Here is a 23,533-nt window from a genome sequence, read left to right as displayed (position 1 = left end):
AATCAATCACCCAGCTTCTCTTGATCACAACTTTTTAATCAATAATGGCAACATCACAATATGGGCAGCCCACCTCCTGCAGTTAAAGCAGGGGCCCACTGACCACAGCTGTGACACAAAAAAAAAATACCTATAATCCCTGGACAGAGTCAGGGGCCGGCCTGTTCAGCACTGCCCCCTATGAAACATTTAACCCCCCACCACCACTGCGCTGAAGGGCAGTCTCTCTAACCATTAATACCCCCACACACCCTCCACCCACCCAAGCCCCGGGCCACTGATCTGGCTAAGGACCTGAAATCGCTTCCACAAATGGGAGCCATGACATCAACTGGGTAGACAGATACAGAGCATGAAATATCCTGTGGCTTTTAAAGGACTTTGGCCTGGACGTGTCTGTCTGTGTGTGTGTGTGTGTGTATGTGTGTGTGTGTGTGTGTGTAGGTTGTCAGGGCCACACAGAGAAAAAGCTCAAGCATGAGTGCAGTCTGTGTGTGTGTGTTGCCATGAAATCTTTAGTAAAATATTTGCACAGCGGCCACTGTGGATGAGCGAGATAACCTCAGAGCTTGAATTCGATCCCCTCCTCACTGAAAAACAACGGCTCGGCTCTCTCTTTCTCATCCTGTCGCCACCTCTGAACCCATCCCTCTTTCACTCTCTAATATATTCATTTTTATAAACTCCAACTGTGTGCTTTTCTCAGCTCACCACCCATGATGACCAGTCATCTATTATTAGCCTGCATTGAGCTGATCACTGCATGTGTGAGCGTCCATCAGATGTAAAACTCTTGCTGTCTTGTTCGACTTGCAGAACAGCGTGTCTTCCGGAGTGCTCATCGATAAAACAGAGGGAGACAGAGGTGCTGCGATGGAAAGAAAACGGATAAAATAGACGCAAAAAGAAAAAGAAATTGAGAAAAATGTGGCTGGAGAAAAGAAAAGAAGATAAAGAGAGGGATTACTCTGTGCTGAGTGGAAAGGTAAAGAGTAAGGTATCGCCAGAGGAGTGGATGGAGGGATTGGGCGGAGGGAGAGGACTCTTGGCAGAGCGCAGTGATAATCCGGCGCCTGTGTGAATGATTAGCATATATGCTAAACACTTCAATTCTGTCAGCTAACACTGAGAGGCCGAGATAACTAACGCAGTACGTGCTCCTCCCTCCACCTCTGTCTCTATCGCTTTCTGTCTTCTGTCTCCTGTCGTTTGCCCTTCTTGTTATTATTTCCCCCCTCGTACTTTCCTCCATTCATCCTTAATTTCCTTTTCATATCCTATTTGTCAGAAGCTTTCTCTGCTCTGTTTTTCCTGCAAGTTTTTACTTTCTACTCAGAATTTATTTCACACTTTCTGAAGATACTTACCACTAAGAAAAGCTGAATATACTAACAGCATCCTTTATTGAAAAGATTGTAAGATGTTTACTCAAGTTACTTTGAATGTGTTACCTTGGCATCAATTATATTTATGATATGGGTATAATGCAAAACAGCATCAAAGCTGAAAGTGTTTTCTGAGACAAAGCACCCGCTTGCTGTTTCATACCTGACACCATAAATTAAAAAGGATAAAGCTGGCAGCGTCCCACGTTTTTTTTAGCCACATGAAAATACAAAAACCAACAATGGATTGGAAGACACAGTGCAGTGCAGTGAAGTTTCAGATTGCAGCCAACTGGCCTCACCCTCCCCTTCAAGGTACAAGAAACTATGATGGCAAACTCTAGAGCCAGTGTTTGACCTACAGTAGAAACATGATGGTTTAACATGGCAGCTTATACACCGATAAAGCATACTTATGAATATTATATTCCATGACTGGATTATTTTGCCAATAGATCCCTGTAAATCTGCATCTTGAACCTTCTAATAAATACTTTCTTCTATTTAGAGGACAAAACCAAAGATTGGAAGGATGTTTGAAAAAATCAGCATAACCTTTTCTAGCAGATTTTTTTTTTCCTGCTTTTCTCTTCTGAGGACCACTTGCAGGGGACATGCCTCCCAGTTTGGGAACCACTGCTGACTCTGTGCCATAGAGCACTATTGTTGTCCAAAAATCAATGTGCCACACTTTTGTACTGAGTGACATGTACCTTGATTACCAATACCGTACCGTGGGGTTTCAATCAGGGCCTTCAGTAACGAACTAAACACACACCAAGTTGCCATATGGGTGCTGATACAGCCACCAGACGCGCATCACAGTGTGTTATGATTGTTAGGCCTATATGCCAAATATTTTACCACAGCTATTCTACCATAGTCTAACTCTGTATGATTGTCATCCTCTCCTTCAGGGAAAAGCCAACCCCAGTTGTACTTGTGTTTTGGAATGAGCTTTGTCCGCTTGCCATTTCGCCACAATATGTTTGCGTTTTTTTGGGCTGTAGTTTCCTCTTGCAAGTGTACTTACGATGTGGCACCTGGTTGCTATGTTTTTATTCCCCCAACAGATCTTTGGTTTTGTGCTCTGACAACTGTCATTTACACTTTCAAATTATTCTTCTGATGGTCTATATGGTAGCAAGTGTGATATTGTGATGTACTGTGACAACTGTCACATCGCGCTCGAGTGAAAGTAAATATAAATCACTGATTATGCCTTTGATTGAATGCTCATTTCGATCTATTTTTGATTTAATATCGAGAAGTTGATGCCCTGAAACATCCCGAACACAGAAGAATGAGAAAATACCAACAGAGGGCAGGGTCTCTACAGGTCATTAGTGGGTATAGTGGGTCATAAGCGATGATTGAAAGGGATTATTTTGTGTGAATCTATGCACTGTATTGTTTGAGGAAGTTAGAAAGCATTGAAATTAACAGATTGTTAACATAAGTCTTTCATAGAGCATCAGCTGTATCTTTTAATTGACTAGTTGTGAAGAAAAATACATGGTCTGGGCTTTCTTTTCCACTTAGAATCACTTGTCTTGACTCAAAAATTAATAAATTGTAAACGAACTTCAATAAAATAGTCTAATATATCCACTACATTTCTTTGGTTCGTTCATATTCACCCTTAAGCAAGATTTCCTCCGCTGTGTAACAAATCCTCCAAGGCTGCGTTACACAACAAAGGATGATGTGCGTTTGCATCCTGCCTCGTGAAACCAACCAACATCCTTGTTATTTGCAACTGCTGATAATGTGCCTGAGCACACACGTATATGCCTGCACACACATTTACACACACACACTTGAGAAGGTGTGAGAGTTGTCTATGAAACACTAGCTATGTTTGTGCAGAGTGCTAGTGAAACACATTGGGCCTCTTCAGATTCCATTCAAATGCAAAACACTTGCACACACACACACACAAACACACACACACATGTACAGCACTCATCTCTGCCCACACACTCAACTCATTAGCACACACTTACGACTCATATGCTGTTTTACAGCACAGAGAGTGAAAGAGGAGGTTACACTGTACAGGGAAAATTAGGGGTTTCAAATGGATACTGTACTGTAATGAAACCGACTGTGCTCCCAAAATTTCTGATATTTAAATCTAATGTAAGTGTAAAACTCAACTGTGTTGATTATCAACAGTGAGAGTGAATTTTGAAAACTGGGCTGCTAGCAATTGCTGTAAAAAAATTAAAGTTATTGTGCTTTTAATGTTAATTGATTCCACTGTTTTGCATACATACATGAAACTGCAAGTAATTTCAAAAGAGGCCAAGAGTTATTATAATCTAGTGATTGGTACAAACAGTACAGGGATATTTAATCTCATAATATCCTTTCAACTAATAATTTCTTCTCAAGGACCAAATAAATGCTTGACTTTTAGCTAATCCTGCCAGAAGGAGTTTATCCACTATTACAGTACATCTGGGAGATGTGTTTGAGCTGAGAGTTTTCTTTATTAAGTAAGATCCAAACATTTGTTACATCAAATAGGTGAATGAATATGTCAAGAAAGGAAATCACCAAAACCATCACCAAAACCATCTTAGTTAGTCTTTCCACTGCTGTAACTCTGGTTTGGTTGAAATCAGTCCTTAATTCATTGCCTTTAATTCAAAAATATTCTGGCTCTACACACTGTTTTTCTCCCACGCAATCTCACGGTCAGAGGCAGACCATTAAATTAGCAAAACAACATAACAGAAATCGCCCCACAAACATTCTTTGATAGACTCTGGCCAATCGACAATAGATGATACATTTGTTCAAACCTATTAGTTACTTTCAAGATAAAAAAAGTACATGCAGAACATATTCAGCTTATAACTTATGATGCATTTATTTGCATTATTTTACCCAGTGCTATATAAAGTTGTTGAATTTGCTCCACAGTCACAAACTACAGCATTAAAATCCTGCTTACATTTAAATAATTTAGAAATAATTTCAAAATATAGAATTTGGAAATGATATTGTTCATTCTGAGTATTTTATTTTTTGAGTATTTGGAGTATTAGTTGTACTGGAGTGTTTTTAGATCTGAATATACCTCAACTGAACCAGAAGGGTTTAATCATGTTCGGTCTTCTGACAAAATGAGCATGGCTTTAGAATAAGGTGTTGAAGGGGTGAAGCTCAGTAAGGTCGGCTTGAAGTGAGGTTACACAACAAACAGACATTCTTCCGTTCTGTCAGTCTTCTTTTCTTTCTTTCCTGTCTCAGCTAGCATCTGTTTGTCCTCAGCGTTGAGGCATGGGGCTTCCCAGCGCTCCTGGCCTTCCAGACTGACACTTCCCTCCCATCTTTTATTCAGCTGCTGCCCAGCCAAGGGCTCCTCCAGACGGGCTGTGCCTTCAGGCGAGCCCCAGGCCTCGACGCCCAACAAGGCCTCTCGAGTGGAGCTCTGCACTCCACCCCTGCCCCCCTGGACGCGCGCACACACTTCCGCGCACATTCGCACTGAGGTGCATGAAACCCGCTCACATAAGCATGCAGCACACACTTTAGCAGACAAAACACACACACAGCGGAGTATCCGGAGGGCCATTCATATTGGTCACGTCACCTTTTGTTTTTATTCATACAACTAGTTATTCATTTATTGTTGCTCTTTTATTCATTTGCTCAGAGGAAAGCAGGAAGAGAGGGTTTTCATGACAATGCTGAAGACGTGGAATAACAGCCACTCCAGCAGGAAGGATGTCATTTGATGGGTTTTATCAGTGCAAGTGTGTGTAAGTGATATCTAGATTTCCTCATAAGCATATTGGGTTTAAAAAGTGAGGAGGTTTTAAGGAGTAAAGCAGGGTCAGGTGCTTGCAGTGATTGGGAAAGGCATAGTTCATATTATTTGAAGTGGGGTTATATGAGGTACTAGTCAGTGTTCCTGATGTACCTTAGTACTAATATACCTGCAGAAGATTGCTTCACTTCCTACACTGGATACCAGTGTAAGAAGTGAAGCAATATACTGATCTAAGCAATGTATTGCTGCTGATAGGAGCCCCTTTTCCATGTGCTGGCTTGGCTCAGCTTGGTTTGATTCAACGTGACAGTCCAGCATGGCTGGGATTTACATCTCCATTACAACAGGGTGACTCCTGGACTGATCAGCCTAATTTTTGTGGCACACTTTTTTAAAAAAAAAAAAACCTTGAAAACCTTTTATTATGCCCCCACGATGTCATCCGACTCTTGTGAATGCAGTATCTCAAGAACATCTTGAGGAAATATTGTCAAACCTGGCACAAATGTTCACTTATTCTCAAGAATGAAATCTATCCTACTTTAGTCAGTGCCCTTTCATAAAAAGGAATAGCAAGGTAACTCAGAAAGCAGGTAAAATTGAGCACAATTTATTAATTAAAATCATCCAGAAAAAGTAATCCGAAGCTGTTAATCACATTCTTCAATGACCAAATTATATTAAAAATGCTGCTATAATGTGTAGCACTTTGCATCATGCACTATGAACATTGCACATTATCTTTAAAAACATTAACTCATTAAATGCTTCAGCTTTTCAGACTGAACAGGATCACAGAGTCCTCAAAAAATCCAAACTATTAGAACAGGTGAAACACACAAGCAAGGAAAGTGTGTGTCTGATAGCGTTTGACATGTTTTCCTGTTTCGGCCTCTCTGAGGTTTTGCGGACAAGAACAGACACATCCTTGCATTTGTTTGTGTCTACGTGTGTGTGTGTGTGTGTGTGTGTGTGAGACAGCTGAGCTGCTTAGCCCTGGAGCGCCTCCAAACAGGAAGACTTCGGCCGTGGTGTTGAGAAATACTTCCAGGTTAACGCAAGGTCGACGGAGGGGCGACAGGAAGTGTTAAGCTGACAGCTGTGTCCATCTATCTTGCTGACACATACACACATGTACAAAGAGAAGCGCACACGCGCAAGTGCACACACACAGACTCGTGGCGCCCAGGGACAGTGAGGAGCCTCCTGGTCTATCACATGCGTCCTGTTTTCACTGCATGGCACAGAAACAGAGGAGAGGGGGAGACAAATAGGCAAAAGAAAAGGAAAGAAAGAAGGGCAGGCAAGCCAGAAAATGTACAAAAAAATGAGATAAAGAAATATATATATATATATATGACTGGAGGAGCACATTTCTACCTTCTACTGATTTTAGTTTTATATATGATGTGTGCTGAGAATGTGCGTGTTCCTGCCTTCACCTGTGTGTGTGTTTGTGTGTGTCTGCCTGTGTCGTCTTGAGGATAGTCGCGGCTACACGACAGCCATTGTGTTCAAGCGAGCATATGGTTTCTGACACGTCTCTTTCTAGTGCCATACTGTCTGTCTATACGGCATAATGGCAGCCAAGACAGAAGTCCTTTTTACTGTGACTGAAGGCCCGTTTGAAGGAAAACATGGAAGAGCATTAGTGGAAGTTTATTCCCCGGCTTATCGTTTTGGACTCCACGGACGAAGATGGTTTTAAAAAGTGGATTCGCTTTAAAGGGAAAAAAAAAAGTTTGTGTCTCCAACTTACTTTTTCTTGATTTCTATTTATACTTGCTGGAACAATGTGATTCTCGGTGGGAATGGGAGATCGGGGGAATAATGCCTTCCAAGTGACTTGGAAAGTCAAATAGAAAAGGAGGAGAGTTTCCTTTCTTATTGTTTTATGGGGGATTGGATGGAAAAATCCTGGAAATGGTATTGTTTTAAAAGCAGTCTGTAATGATCCAAGGGGGACTGGAGATCCTGTTCATTTGCTCTGTCCCTCAGAAATTGTCCTCTTCCTTATTTTCCATTGCCTATAGTTTAAAATAGGGCAGGTATCCTTAAAATAACAATAATAATTTCTTGTAGAGCCACATGGACTTACAGGCAGACAAAAAATCTGTGCTGTTTTAGAAAGCCACCGGATTCCTTGGACAAAAACAATAATTTTACCTCACAGAAGGTGCGGGTTGTTGGTCTGTTGAGTCTGGAGCGTGATGACAACTTCAGCTCCCTGTTGTTGTGTTCGCTCAAACTCAGAGGCAGATTAAGCCAGCGAGAGCAGAAAAGTTTTCTTGTTCCGGTTTGGTGGGATTTTTAAGGTCGGTTTGTGGAATTAATTTCATAATTGTCGTCATAAATGTCGAAGTACAGTTGTGCCCAATCCAAACCCCAATACGGGAAAGTGAATAAATACATGAATGACAGTATTTCAAATTTGGATAAAAGTTGCCAGCCGTCACCTAAGCATTTTTTTTAGCATGATATCGAATATTCAGTTTAGAAATAAGTGATGCTGGCATTAAGTCCTTTTCTGCCAGCAGTAGAAGAAATATCCCTGTAGTAAATCAATATCATGAGATGAAAAGAAAGAATTCTAAGATAAAAAGTCAAAATTACAAAATATAAAGTCAAATTTTTGAGGTAAAAAGTCATAAGTATGTGATAAAACTTCAAAATTATCATAAAAAGTCACAATTATGAGATTGAGTTATTATTTTGACTTTTTATCTTAGAATTATAACATTTGATCTCATAATTATGACTTACCATAGGCATTTTTTTCCTGCTGAAAATGGGCTTCCATAAATTCAACATTATAGCACTTTGCATTATATTCTGACTAATACAGCTGTATAGTTTTTTTTTTTTTTGCACTAAAACCATGAAAAAAAGCCTTTAATGTAGTTGTACCATGACACGTACACATGTGGTGTCAGACATGTTCCCTTTCACAAACTCTCTACAGTAAACACTGTAAAAGAACTGATAAGTTTGTAATGCTAAGATCAGTCTGAAAAAAACACACACAGCAGCTGCTAAGACAGGAGAAAGGAAGGACATGAAAGAGAGGATAAAAGACGAGGGAACAACCACACATCGCAGAGGATGAGAAGAACAAATAAATGGGTTAATCCTCAGGAAAGACGAGAAGAGAGGGGGATGAGTGTGGAAGAAGAGAGACAGAAACATTGTTTGATTGCTGTTCTTCTTAAAAGGTGACACTCTCGACGCTGCAAAGAATGTCCCTGCAGAGCAAACACAAGCACACGCGGCGAAATTAAATACTCTTGGGAGGCCGCTGAGGATGTGACAGTGACCGACAGGCTGAGAGAAAGAGGGAGTTTATGAAGATAATGAACCCGAGGGGGGAAAAAGAACAGGAAGAACGAGAGAGGAAAGACAGGAAGGTGGAGGGAGCTCTCAGGATGTAGTGTGTGTCTTGGAGATGGTTGCTCAGGCTGGATGATTGTTTGGAGATGGTCACCGGGGAGATTCCACAGAGGACTAATGGAAAAGAAATGAAGTGAGGATAAGCACACTTGCCTCAAGAAGTTTGCTAGGCTGAATCCCTAAACCAGCTGTGTTAAGAGCATAAACACTATTCACTGTAGTGCAGAAAGAACAATTAGTTCATTCGTCAGCTGACAGAAATTAACTTAATAATTTCCTATTAAGGTAAAGCACCAAAAATTCACATTTTTGTATAATGCATTGACAACTTTTGGATGGAATGCCCTGAAATTTTGTACAGACATTCTTGTTCTCCTCAGGATGTATTTTAGTAATTGGAATTGTGGTCACTTTCCATCTAGCACATGTAGTTTGTCCAGTACTTTGTTTTATGACAAAATATGTACAGTCGCAGTTTTAAATTGTGTTTAGAACTAATTAGCAGCTGTTCGCACACACACATGCTAAAATAACAGGGTGAACGTTGCATAAAACCTGCTGAATGTGTCGATCATTTTTCAAACCTACTTTAGATAACAGGCTAACCCACAATAGAAATAATTACTTGCAGCTTTAATTTACCTACACATCTCAGTTACACATAAAACACAGTCCTGCAGGCCTATTTCTGTCATGCTTTTTAAAAGTGACTGCAGTGATCAGATTTCATAGATATGTTTGTCCCTTTTGTCTGTATTGTTATTGTTATGTTATATTAATGAGGCTTGACAATGACAATGTCACATTTCTATACATCCACATTATGAACATTTCAGTGTATAAGTGCATACAAGGCACAAAAGCCTAATACATTCTAAGCATATGAATAGATCCTATAGTATAAATATTGTATATACTGTATATTCAGTGTGTGTTTATTATAAGTGCAGAACCACAAGCATACACAGACTGTATGAAAGGCATTCAAGTGTTGGAAGTTTAAATACGTCTGAGACCAAATGCAACACAATATTATATATAAAATACATAAAGATGCATATACAGTGTATATGTACTGTAGCTTTCATTTTTATTCAGGCTCAGTTTTCTGTTTCGTGTGTCAAAACTGAAAGAAGAGAATTCCGTGAGACACAAAGTCGGCCTCCCCTGCCTCCGTGAAAGATGCTCCTCCAGTTGGAAGCTTTGCCACCTCTTGACTTCATTTTTTAGCCCATTGTCAAAGAACAGGATCCTGCAGCGTAAAGGAGAAAGAGGAGCAGTGGGAGAAAGACAGAGAGGATGGGGGGAAAAGAGACAGATGAGAGGGGTTTTTGTTCCTCCTGCTGTGAATCGGAGAGCGATTTATCATAGAAAAGATGTGTCGAGTTCAACACCTTCTTGACCCTGTAACACACACCCAAACATACGCATTTTTATCTCCTTCACACAAAACACAAATATCAGCTGCACTGTGAGGGAACAAGTGTATTTGTCGCTTCAATGAAAGCCACGTACCAAAGCACACGCGCCCTGTATCTCTGCATTGTCGTCGCCTCAACACCCGCCGTCTCCTTCTGATCTCTGTCCCTTTCCATCAATTACTCCATCTCACGCTTTCAGCACCACCTCCATCCATCACTCCTTCCCCTCCTCTCTATCCACCCATCCTTTCTTTTGTCTCCATCCTTCTATCTATCCTTCCATCCATCAGCTGGTACAGTGGTAGTGTTTTGACAAGGGCATGGCCATAGGTTAGCACATACATCATTACTGTCAGCCGCAGCCTTGAATGACTCTACGATCTGATTTTCGGTCCTACAGTAAGTTTGTTAGGAGTTTGTTTGCATGTACTGCTATTTTGTACATCATGATCGTTTTTAGATCATTCGAGTTAAGTAGATAAACCCAAGGTTATATCTCCAAATTGCTTCCTGACTTGATTATCAAAAATATTGTCAATTGTATTTGCTGATTGTATAAGAAAAAACACCACAAGAATTGACTCAGGTTGTTATTTTTTCATATATTTTCTTTTTACAGCATAAATAAGTTAAACAAAACAACAAATGCTCTTTTTTTCCACCTAAAACAAGACAGGATGGGAAATAAACCAAATATCATAATCATAAATATTAAATACAGTTCATGTATGTACCCATCCAAAAAGAGGAAAACAACTTTTGCAGTTAAGCTTCAGACATAACACTTGTTCTGCCAACATCTATCCATAAACTAATACAAAAGCACTGCAGCGTTCACAGTCTCTCATTCATGCTGGTTCCTCACCCCAACAGATTATTCAGTGGTTGAACTGTCATTTCATTGTCAAATGAGCAGCTATTATCACAGGGGAGTGGGGCTATTTCCACAGACGGCTTGCTGATGTAGCTGTAGTCTGGAGGAGTAAAGTTTATGCAGATCATTGATACCTTTTCAACATCTGTCCAGAATGCATCTCAAACCACTTGAGGGGCTCATTTGCAAAGACAGATATCTCTATTTTTTATTTATTTCCATAAATCATGTTTTTGTGTGTGCAGTCCAGAGAATATCAATCAAAATTGTTAGTTTGTTTGTTTTAAGAATGGCATTTGTCTCCTTCTGCAAATGAACAAGCAGATTTCAGTCGGTCTCGAATGCTTCTTGAATGCATTTACAATTACGTATCTCATCCACCTGGAGATGCATGAAGTGATTAAATGTAAATGGGGTCATCGAGGCATTGTGCGCTGCAGAATCATCCAACATTAATGTCATCCTGAGGGATACAGGGCTGCTTTTGCTCTGAGGAAATACAGCTGATTTCATTTTAAAAAAACAAAACAGTTGGTTTATTAAAATGTTAATCAGAAGGTCCTTAAAAGAATCGTTTTTCTTCTTCGTCGGTGGTTTGCGACACATTCCACCGACTCCGAACTCGCAAAAAACTCGTCCAGAGTGCAAAGAGACAGACAGAGAAGGAAACTCAAGTAATTACCACCCTCTTCCTCTCAAGAGCTCTCTCTTCCTCGCTCTTCTCCATCCCTCCTTCACGCCCCTTCCTCACCCTTGCTCTCCTCCTGCCCTCGCTCCTCTCCTCGCGCCCGCTCCTTCCTTCCCATCAGCCGTCTCACCCGTCACCTCCTTAATCTCCCCCTCTCTCTCTTCCCTCATTTCCTCCGTCACCTCTGTGGCCCCAGCGGTTTACTGAGGATGCTCTTCTCACACACACACACACACACACACACACACACACACACACACACACACACACACACACACACACACACACTTGCACCTGCAGTATTCATATGCAAACACGCATTATTCACGGGGATACACATACATAAGTGCAAAAAAGCATGTATACATTTTATTTGCAAGAAAACACACATTTAAGTGTGCACACACACACACACACACACAAATAGGGTAATGGAGGATGATTAGGGGCAAGAGGAGGGTGGATGCGAAGACATGACCTCACGACTCAAGTAACCACTCAGAGCACGATGTTCGTATGAACTACTCCAACCTTTCCACAAGAGCTTGATTGCCTCCTGGAGGAGCTTTGTGCGCGTGTGGGCGTGTGTGTGTGCGCGGGCAAAGGTGATGAAGAAAAGGAGAAAGACAGCGAGAGACAAGAGGCAGAGAGAGAAGTTGTCTTCCACCACGTCCACCCCCTCCTCTCCTCTCTCCTCTCCTCTCTTCTCCTCTCCTCTCCTCTCAGCAGAGTACAGTACTTAGCAGAAATCCTTGATGGGAGCGATCGGCCAATTCAGCCTTTTACCTGAAGAGACCACTTGAAGAAAAATGCAGAAATTGATTAGAAATTAAGTTCAGTGTGTGTGTATGTGTGTGTGCATGAGCGCCGGTTTGAAGTCACTGAGGTACAAGGTAGTGTGTGAGTACAGTTGTATGTTTCAGGACAGACAAGTTCTCCGAGGAGCAAAGTTCAAACATAGAAAATCTAATACAATCCCGTTGTTACAGTTACAGTCATAATACAGTTCTTCTTTTGCTTGAATCAGATAGCCAGAATGAATTTTTTTTCTTTATGACAGTATGGACTCAAATAAAGCATTTTTTATTCTCCTTTCACCCGGACAGTTAACATTAACACTGGAACAAGAAAGATTAAGAATATTGTAGTATAACCCACTCCCGCAAAATTATGTAAAGAAAGGAGAGTAGGGAGCTATTGTGACCCTCAAGGTCGCCATTGGTTCCCATTCATTCCAGCACACTATGAAAATCAGTTTGCTAAGACTTGAAGCTTGCTTGAGATCACTAATTCAGCACAGTGAGTATTTCGTCAGCTTGAGAGTGTTTTGAAAACTTTTTCTTCTTTTCTTTTCCTCCTAAACTTTTCAGAATCCTGTTTTTTTGATTTTCCATTTCAATTACATGTCTGTCATTTGTGTACCAAAGGGATTCTTTCAGCAGTCTAAAGGCCAAAGTGTTCATACTGATAATTTTCTTGTCATAGAGAGGAAATGGGGCACAAGAATAATTTAAATGGGGATAATGGTGCACATTTTTGGTCAGTCTGTCGTCTAAGTTGACGGTGTTGAACTTTTCAGGCACTGAACGCAAATAATAGAAAAAGAGAGCTTGAAAAAGTAATTCAAATCGTGCTTTTTTTTCCCACCTCCACACATCAGAACCTCATTTCCCAAAAGCATATTAAGGTGAAGATAATTGCAAAATACACTTTACAAACCATTATAAACCTGAGAGGTGTTTCCCAAAAGCATCTTAACAAAAAGAGTTTGCCAAGTGCCTCCCAACCAAATGTGAGAGAAACTACATGGTTTATATATGAAGTCAGAATGACATTCAAAGTGTAACATGAGCCCAAAGAAAATAAGAGAAGGACGGGGCATCACCATAGAACATTTTATGCTGTTTTGTGCCAGACTTTGCTACCAGTCTTATTGAAGCTTATGGGAGATGCATGGAGGGGTTTGTTAGTTTGTTTCGTGATGGACAGATGGCTTTACTTGTTGCTGAAGTAACCACTAACTCCAGCTAATTATAGCTGCACGGCTAATTGAGCTAAGAGCAGCTCTGGTCGTACTAGGTGACTTGTCTTCTTGGACTTCTTGGACTAGTCTTCTTGGACTAGTCTTCTTCTTGGCTTTAACTCAACGTTCACTAACTCAGTAGCTGTCAGCCGTATCCCACAGCTTTCTTCAGCAGGTGGAACCCTTAGGTGGAAGCGGAAATCATAATTTTGTTTCTAATTTCAGTTGAGGATGCACCTGCACACATGACAGTTACAGTTCAGTAGCCTATCCAAATTATTTATCTTAAAAACAGGATGAGGGCTTATTGATGTTTTTGAAACTGAAAAATGATGCAAACACCTCTCACTCTTATGTATTGAATGTCTGACCATCCTTGAATGCACCATAGTTCTAACTAGATAACTAGGCATCCAGGCATATTTTAATGGATCGGTATATCATCCAAATCTGATTCTTTCTTTACTGTATTCTCCTGCTTTTGTCCACCTTAGTCTGATTGTATTGCAGTGTGCTCTCATTTATGACAGCCGGGATGGCAAAATACACAGATTCACTAATCCCCAATGGTAACAACATGCTTATCTCTACTCTCTTATTAGCAGAAGTGTCCAAAAACATTCAGCTAGCCCGTACTCATTAAAGTTTCTTTGTGAGGCAAGAATCTCAATTCTATATCACCGCTGTATAATCACAAGTGGACTGAGTGCTTTTGTAGCATCAGATTGGACTCAGATCTGGATTAGGGCCAAAATAACATGAACTGTAAGAAAACAAGATGGTAACCCCTGTAATGCCAAACTCAATGCTTTGAAACAGTCATCACAGTGGTTCCACCTACTAATTATTATGCTGTCTATGCCCCACATTCATTTTTCAAGAGATGAGGGTGACAGAAAAGACAGAATTTGTGTCTTTTCAGCCTTTTGTAGCCGTGTCTGTAAGTTGCAGTCATCTAAAATGATACATGAGCCCTTGAACGCCACTATTATTCACTACAGGCTGAGACCCAAACTGAGCCCCCAGGCTGATGGTTTGATATCAACAAAATAAGTAAGTGAAGAAATATTAAGTTAAGAAAAACAAATCCTAGTCTTCAAAATAATGAAGAATAAAGGGGGGAAAAAAGAGGGTAAGATGCTGGAAATACAAATAGATGACGAGCAAGAAGTGTAGGAGAGGCAAGGTGAGGAGACAGGAGGTGAGGGAGGAGGATGGCAAGAGAGATAGAGGAGAGATGAGAGGAGCGATAGCACGATGGACGCCTGAAGGACGCGTGTACTTCGATAACAGATAAGATCGGAGAAGATGCTATCGCCTGTCCTATCGCTCAGCAACACACACTGTTAATAGACAGCAAATGGAGCCCCGTGTGTGTGTATGTGTACAGTATGTGTGTTTTCTACATGCATACATGTCTAGAAATGCTTCCCTTTATGATGCTAGCTTGTCTATGTTGACTCCGGAGCCTCTTCTGCCTCACCATTTCACTTTTTATTCACCCTACATCTGTCTTTTTCCTGCCGAACCCGCTTTCAAGCCATTATGTGGCTATTATATCACAAATGACTCATTCCAGAGAACAAGAGAATGAGTGTGAGAGGGAGAGGGGGAGAATTATCTAATTGAATGAAATCATTTCTCCAAGTTGGCAAACTGGTTCAAGTGCTATTAAGTTGTTCACGGGCTGCATTAGCTCCCTGTCTCTCTCTGAAAATGTTGGTGGTGGCGGGTAACAAAAGAAAATTGTCACTGGCTAGATGTGTTTGGGGGCTCGTCAGAGCGTTTCACACCGAGGCGTACACACCAGCGCACGCACGAACACACACGCTCGGGCGCATCCATCAGCCAATCATGTGGACAGATGGGTCATCAGCTCTCTAATTGTGTGATTGGCTAAAATCAGCGGCAGAGGATGCAGCGGACGGTTGGATGACACATTAGGTTTCTTTCCATGTAAACAGGGAATTTGTGTGTGTGTGTGTATATGTTTATGGATTTATGTGTGTTTGCATACATGATCATGACTGGCTGGATGCAAGGTGACATTTTCTACCAAACAAAACCGACAAAAGGAAAAAGAAATGTAAAGCGACAGAAAAGAGAAAGAACATAACGCTTTTTTTCTTCCTTTCTTCCACCAGAGAGTAACATAAAGGAGTAGATAATAGACAGACTGGCCGACTGACTTCTGTGTGTGTGTGTGTGTGTGTGTGTGTGTGTGTGTGTGTGTGTGTGTGTGTGTGTGTGTGTGTGTGTTCATGTTTTTGTCCTTGCAGCGATCTGGCCAAAACACATTAGAGCACATCTGTCCACTCCATACCCACTCCTCATCCTCCTCATCCCCATTCTGAAGAGCTCTCTGTCTCTTTATCTCTCTTTATCATCCATCCATCCATCTATCCAAAAATTATCTTAATGAATTAATGTGTATGAATTGTCTTGATATTTTGAACAGCATGTAGGTCACATGATGGTTTCTCTTTGTCTTGCTTTTTTCTTTGCACATTTTCTCAGGCAGGCAGCTGTGTTTCTTTTCTGTGGGCCGCTGTTAGTGTGTTTATTTGAACTATTGTTTTCTTAGCTTAGCTTCCTCAGTATAGCCACCTAGCCGTCCCTACACCAAACAAAGATGTCATCATCTATCGTGATGCTTGACTGTGGACATCAAGGTTTCCCCCCATCAAAAGATACTTGCCACCGAGCAACTTTTCTGGGGTAAACCCCGGCATCATGTGCCAATTCGGTACACATCAGCCAACCCTAGTACGTTCTTTGCGGTGTATGTACCTGAGTGCTCCATGTGGGTGTGTGGCAGGCGCTGCCCTGCTAAGTAAGATCCGCGCACACACATTGTCATCAAATAAACTTTTTTGTCCACTCTGTCCACTGATTTTTGCTGGTAATTTGGTGTGTTTTTTGAAGTAGACTAAATGTGCAGTCAGTAGCCTGTCACTCAAATACATCAGCTCTGCATCCATTTGGATAGTTAGTTGTGTGCGTCCTCAGAAATCAATGCTGCACGTATGAGAATACAAATGTGCGAAGTTAAAAGTGTATCTAGAGGTAACAAATAGCTAAACAAATAGCTGAATAGACATGTTGAGCTTATTTGAAAATATCAAGTTGTGTACAAGTATGTGTTTGTACCAATAGATCCATATGTACACGTCCATGTGGCCTTGTTTTATTCAGCTCAGTCAAAATGGAGGCCTCTTACTTGGCTTGCACACTCCTATGCTCCTGTCCGCACACAAACACATGCATAGACACACACACAAAAGGCTTCCTTGAGTTTATTGATTTGTCTTTTACTCAAGATTCTCATCTCTAATAAGTGCCATTTACTGGATGGATTATTTTGTTATTGAGTTGATATCACGCACACTTGTTCATGAGATGGCGCTGTGTATGTATGCGTGTAACCATGTGTGTTTGCACATAAAGTGTGTGTCTGTGCTTTTCTAATCATTGTCGTACTTTATGGTTTTTCCACCAATTCCTCTCTTAGCCCACTCTTACTCTGCTCTCTCCCTCATTGTGTCTTTATTTCAAATGTTTAATTTATATGCTGTTACGTCTAATTCAATGTGTTTCTGTCTATCTTTCTATCTTCCTCTCTTTCTCTTCCTCGCTCCCTGTGTAGCCTCATAATTAAAGCGCACTGATATATAATTACTGTGCATATTTACCTCAAGTCCCATCTCAGTGAATGAGAGGCCTCTCCCCCTCTTTTGTGGCTCTGCATTATCAAATGTTATTATTTGCATCCCGTTCAGCTTCTCAGCCATCCACTCATTAAGTCCGCGGCTTTGAGAAAATTAACGACCTCATATGCAAATTGAAAAAGAAAAAATAGGCTCGCCGCTAAAGCATGGCCAGTATGTCAGAGTGTGGGATTGCGTGTAATCAGAACTTTGTGTGTGTGTCCTCAGGAGTGTGTCATAACATCTTCATTTCCTCTCCCTGCCACACATAAACACACCGTTAATACACCTTTTTATTTTTTTATTTCATTATTATTTTGCTTGTACCAATGGCAGCATTCAAGGAAACTTCAAGTTCATTAGAAATTCACAATAGTAAGCCGTGAATATCCCTTAAAGAAGCTGTGGTAGATAAATAGAAAGGTGCTGACCTTGGTTGGGTCCTAAACAGACATAACTGTGCCTTTATGCAAATTGTTGCAGTCTAATCAAAAGTCACCAATAGCAGGAAAAAACTAATTAACTTTTTTTTTTTTTAATCCTCACCGCTGATTCCATTAAAGGAAGATGTCTAACTTTAAATTTTTTCATGATGTTTCTTTACAAATTCCTTAATTGCTCTTTGATCACTTTGAAAGAAACCCGTGTTTGGACGGAGGTCATCTTTTATTAAACTCTCTGATGCCACAAGAGACATTAAGGGAAATTATGTCTCCTGTGTGTAATTCCTTAAAAAAAGTGTAAACCAGTGAGTAAAAAAAAAAATTATTTATTCACATTTGTTTTGCTTTTTAAGTTTATTGCCACCCTTCGCTCTCAAGAGAAAACATGCCCTCATATTTATCTTTCAAAAAATACAAGTTAATTGTTTTTCCCTCTTGACATTTGATCACCTCCCACGGTTTAGAACACAAAATAGCAGCAAAAAAAAAATACTTACAAATTGAGGACATGATGACTTCTTGGTTATAGTTAAAAATCTACCGTCATAGTTGCCAAAATATGGAGCACTCGTAACGACAATCATTTCTTGCCTCCCTGTCAAGCTGAATATTGCTTTAATTTACAGCACTTCTTTTGACACATTTGATGTCAAAAATAACGTTTGTCATGTTACGGGAATGTGTTGGGGTCTTTTTTCCCCCTTCTTTTCTAAGTTAAAGCGTGCTCCATCGTGGGCATGAGCATTTTAGCTGCACAGTCTAGCAGTGTGTGCAGTTGATGGAACCATAACCATGGGACTCCTTAAACTGCTGACCTCGCATGCAGCAAGAGGCGTCCATGGAAGCAGCACACCTCGAATGAGCAATGGTGGCTCCTGAAGAGGTTAGCATCAGTTATATCAGAACTGGAGAGTATTTTTTTATTGAAAGAAGAGCAGAGAATGACAGAGAGTGAAGGCTTTTCTCAATGGAAAAGATGGTTTTGCTCTTCTACTGACTGGCTCCAGCAAGAGTTTAATCTGATCGGTTGGAGTTAGCAAGTGTTAGATATGTTAGACATATGGTCCAGTGTTTTTTTTTAAAAGTGTTTACCCTTTTCCAAACAGTTTCTAAGTATTGCGAAGACCCACATGCAGAATCCATGATCAAGTTAGCAATAACAAGTATGCAACGTCCGTTTAGACCTTAAAAATAAAGCCTCCTTACAAACATTTCACATTTTATTATTTTTTTGCAGGAAAGGACAAATAAAAATGTGGTTAATGCAGTGAAACAGTCACAGTTTTGTTTCAGTTTAGGCAAAAAATCCCTAAAAGATCATGGTTTTAAAATATAATAATAAGTATGTAGGTAAGTAAGCCAAAGTTGACTGTTGGTTTCAAGTGGGACAAGAACTTCAGTCTCCTGGGTGAAAGTCCTGTGTTTGTTTGACCCATCCATCCACCCCAACCTCCTCCAGATGCAGACTTTCTCATTTGCTCACTCTTTATACTGCATCACTTGACTGTGACATTACACTAGAGGGTCGACTCCAGAAATGACGCTGCCAGGGTGGAAGCTAGCAAGCTGTGGTAGCTAGTTTCCACTTGTCTCCACATTTAACTGTACTGGATTGAAAGGTTGCTGTACTTTCATTCAGAGAATCCATCATGACAAAATATGCAAATGCTAAATTGCCAGCTTCCCGTATTGATATGTAAATACATGTGTCCACATAGCATTGCCATTATAGAAAATGATTGATATTCTTCAGTTATGCCTTCAAGAGATCTGTGTGTTAGTCTCTTGTCCTTCAGTTCATCTGGCGTGCTCCTCTGCAACTGGTGGGGAATTTTAGTTTCTGCTTAGCAGCACATTTGAGGGCAATTTTTTATGATAATTTTTACTTATACTTTGGAGTACTTATCTGGATGGTTGAATATGTTTGGCCAAATTCCATGTTTGTAGTTCTCTGAGAGAGAAAAGCTAATTGTGTAGGCTATACTATCCATTCTGCTACTTTAAAGCATGATGAATATGAGCCAAAATGTCACTTTTAACTTATCCTATAAATACTTGACACTCTCTCCAGAACATGACGATTCCTCTTCAGTCAGATACAACTATTGAAAGCACAACACACAGTGCAGTGGCAGTGTTTTAACCGACTTGAGTTGTGGAAAATGCCTGTGCTTAGGTTAGCTGAGATACACTATGGCTCAATTTGACAGTGTGCAGTGTCCCTTTAAATATTAATCTTGTTTTGTAAAATGAAATTTTAACCTAAAATACTGGCATTGGCCTGATTATAAGTCAGGCTGGCTGTGTCTCCCTGCCTCAGTCCCTTCCTCTGTGCTCTAAGCCATCTGCGCTGGACGACACCCAAATCACACTTTTCTGAAAGACAAACCTGTGCACGTGAATGTGTGTGTGTGTGTGTGTGTGTGTGTGTGTGTGTGTGTACAGTAGTGGTTCGAAGCCAAAATTAACATCAGTTACATTAACAACAACTGTACTAAAGACGTGGGACAGAAGCCTCAATAATGACCAATAAAACAGTAAAACCTCAATAAGAATGAGGAGTAAAACTGTATCATAAAGTACAGTTAAACAACTTAAATTTCACAATATAAACTTGAAGGTGATCACACAGCAGTTTATGCAACATCGGCTACAGTTACAGCAAAAACAACAACATAACTGACAACTCTGTCAATAACAACTCTATAATATTAGAAGAAAGTACATTACTGAGAGTCCAAACTACTACTACAAACTTCTCAATTTTATGTTTTAGTCATATAGACACTTGTAAAATATTTGCCCTAAAAGTCAATTTCCCTTTTTTCTTGCAATTATTTAGCTCTACAACTAATGATTTTTTTCAAGAAATAATTGACAGATTAATCAGTCTGTCAATTATTTCTTGGATTAATCAATTATTTGATCAGAAAATGGTGGAAAAAGTCAATCAGCATTTCCCAAAGTCCAAGATGACATCCTCAAATGTCTTGTTTTGTCCACAAATTAAAGATAATCAGTTTAATGTCACAAAGAAACCAGAAAATATTCACATTTAAGAAACTGGAAACAGAAAAATAACTCAAACCAATTGTAAAAAAGTATTATCAAAATAGTCTGCAATTAATTTGATAATCGGTTTATAATTGATTATTTGTTGCAGCTCTACAATTATCATTACAGGTAAGAATGATGACAGACCCTAAAGAAATTATGAAACATTTGTAATAAACATGAGTTGTCCGTAAAACTAAATACTGTGAAAGTGTGTGTTTGCACACTTTCTCATTTTTAAATGTATTTTAAGATATTTATGTTCATGAAATCTTAATTTTGATAGTAAGTTTGGCAACTAAGGCTAAGTTTAAGGAAAGCTCTTCACCTTAGTTCAATAAAAATATCGAAATAATAAAAATAAAATTGCAAGTGTTGAAGGTACCCCGACCTTAACACCTCCAGTTTATTAACGCCACCCTATACCCTGTCAATGAAGATTAATCATTATGCAGAATGGCTGCATATGAAGTAGATGTGGCTTTTTGGTTTTGAATGAATCAGTAAATATAAGTGTGATATATCTTCAATGTAGCACCAGAACAAGCAGCTGCAGAATATGCATGAAAACTAACTTTGAAGGGGAAATTTAAGGACAATATTGAGGCTGAAGAGGTTGAAGTGTGTAGGTGCTGCTGTCTCGGGGTCAATACGTGGTGACTTACTGCTCTCGACCCTGCACCACGTCAGACACACGCGCAAACTCCGCGCACACACAGTCACAAAATCACTCACACAAACTCTTGACCCTGCAGATACACATATTCCACCGCACACACACACACACAAACGCAGACAACTCTTGACCCTGCTGTGAATTGAAGCAAGCCAGTGTTTTGTTGGCCAGTCAGGCAGTTTCACTAAAGATGATAGAGAGGTTTGGTATGAAGACACTGAGAAAAGATGGTGGTGAGGTAGAAAAAACAAAGTAGAGGAGCAGAAGAAAGAGAAAAGAGAAACATGGTTGAGTGGTGAGTGGAAAAATTGCAATATAACACAAGACAGAGAGAGAATGAAAAGCTCCACAAATGAATACATACTCCAAGGAAGCAGGAATATGGTGAGTGTTTAGTTTGTTTGGAAAAGGCACAGACAGACAGGCAGACAGCATACATCTCCATACTGATTATGCAGCGTCTATTGTCCGATGGCTTGGTAATTATTGCAATGCACAGTGCTCTGCTCTTCAGAAACCATTATGAAGCTTGGATAAGAAGTCTGACCTCTTTCTGTCTGGCAGACTTGTTGGTTCTTACAATGGGAGGGTTCAGCGAGGGGAAGAGGGACGAGAGGCGAAGCAAGGGAGGGAGAGGGGGCGATCTTATGTGGCTTCGAAGAAATGGAGGAGGGAAGGTCGAAGAAGAAAGCACAGAGATGAAGCACAATTAAGCAAAATAGAGTTTTCATTAGAGAACTATGAAGGAAATGAGGAGGAAGATGGAGGAAAGATGTTCTTAATAGAGGGGAAAAAGTCTTTGTTTGTTTGTTGCCATTTGTACTAGAACGGCTATGCAGTCCACTAATTACAGTGCTTACATTGTGCCAGATAGGTGCATTGAAGTGCTAGTGGGAATCTCTGATGTCATAATTTAAATATTTTTACAAAGTAAAAGTCCTGAAGTTTTAAGAAGGTTTGATGTGGCGACACCTCGGGTTGCTGGTGGTTACCACAGTCTGTATAATAAATGATAGATGTGGCCACCATGTATCACTCATTGGTTGGTTAGTTTAACATTATGGTTTTTCTGGAGCCAGGAGGAATCATATTTGTACAAGAGCTCGGGGCTGGGGAGGACTGCTTCTCCTGTGTCCTGATTGTATTTGACTTAGAACCTGAAGGCACACCGTGGTCGTGACTTTTCAATGACAAGGTAGCCACGCCATAATGCTTGATGGTCTATTTTGCTCTAAATGTTACCATAATTTACAAAATGAACATCATGCTGAATTGAAGAAGTCTTGAGACTAGCCAGTAAGACCATAAACTCATTAGGAAACTGTTTGCTGAGGTAATAAATAAAATGAGAAGTGGGCTCATTTTCTTATTACTCGTTACCATTGAGTTTCATGTGACAAAGAAAAAACAAAATAACAAATAAGAGACAGAGCAGCAGACATCCAGCTCAAGACAAAAGGCAAATCAAACATAAAAAGAACAAATTAAACAAAAAGAAAGTCTGAAGAGATCTTAAATTGCTTTTTAAAGGTGTAAACATTGTCCACAGATTGCAAAGCCAAAAGGAAAGCGTTCCAAAGTGAAGGAGCTACAACATTAAAAGGAGTCTCCTTTTGTCTTGAGCTTAGAGCAAGAAACAACCAACATCCAATTCCTACTGGTATTATATGGCTACAGTAGCTCCTGAACATATGCAGGTACCTGCAAGCTTTAAAAGGCTTTAAACGTATTTACAAGAATCCTGAACTGGAATCTGAATTTGATGGGAAGCTCGTGTAAAGACATCAGGATTGGTGTTACATGAGATCTTTTGGAGGACTTGGCAGCGGCATTTCAGACCACTTTTAAGTGGTTGAGGGGGGTGTCTTGCGAAGACAGGTGATAAGGGGATCACAGTAATCAAGACAGGAGGAAATAAACACAAATCTCAGCTATGGACACAATTGGCTTTTCAGCTGGTAGAAACTGGAGCGAGTCAAACAGTTAACATGCTGGTCAAGACTCATAGCTTGGCGAATGAAAACGATTCGATTACAGAGGGAAGGTTTACCAGAAGAGGATCAAGACCCAAGACTTTCGCTATCTGTGGCA

The sequence above is a fragment of the Lutjanus erythropterus genome, chromosome 24 (genome assembly GCF_056507025.1).
Source record: "Lutjanus erythropterus isolate fLutEry1 chromosome 24, fLutEry1.hap2, whole genome shotgun sequence".
In the NCBI taxonomy this organism is placed as follows: Eukaryota; Metazoa; Chordata; class Actinopteri; order Lutjaniformes; family Lutjanidae; genus Lutjanus; species Lutjanus erythropterus.
Note: the sequence above shows the minus strand (reverse complement) of the source record.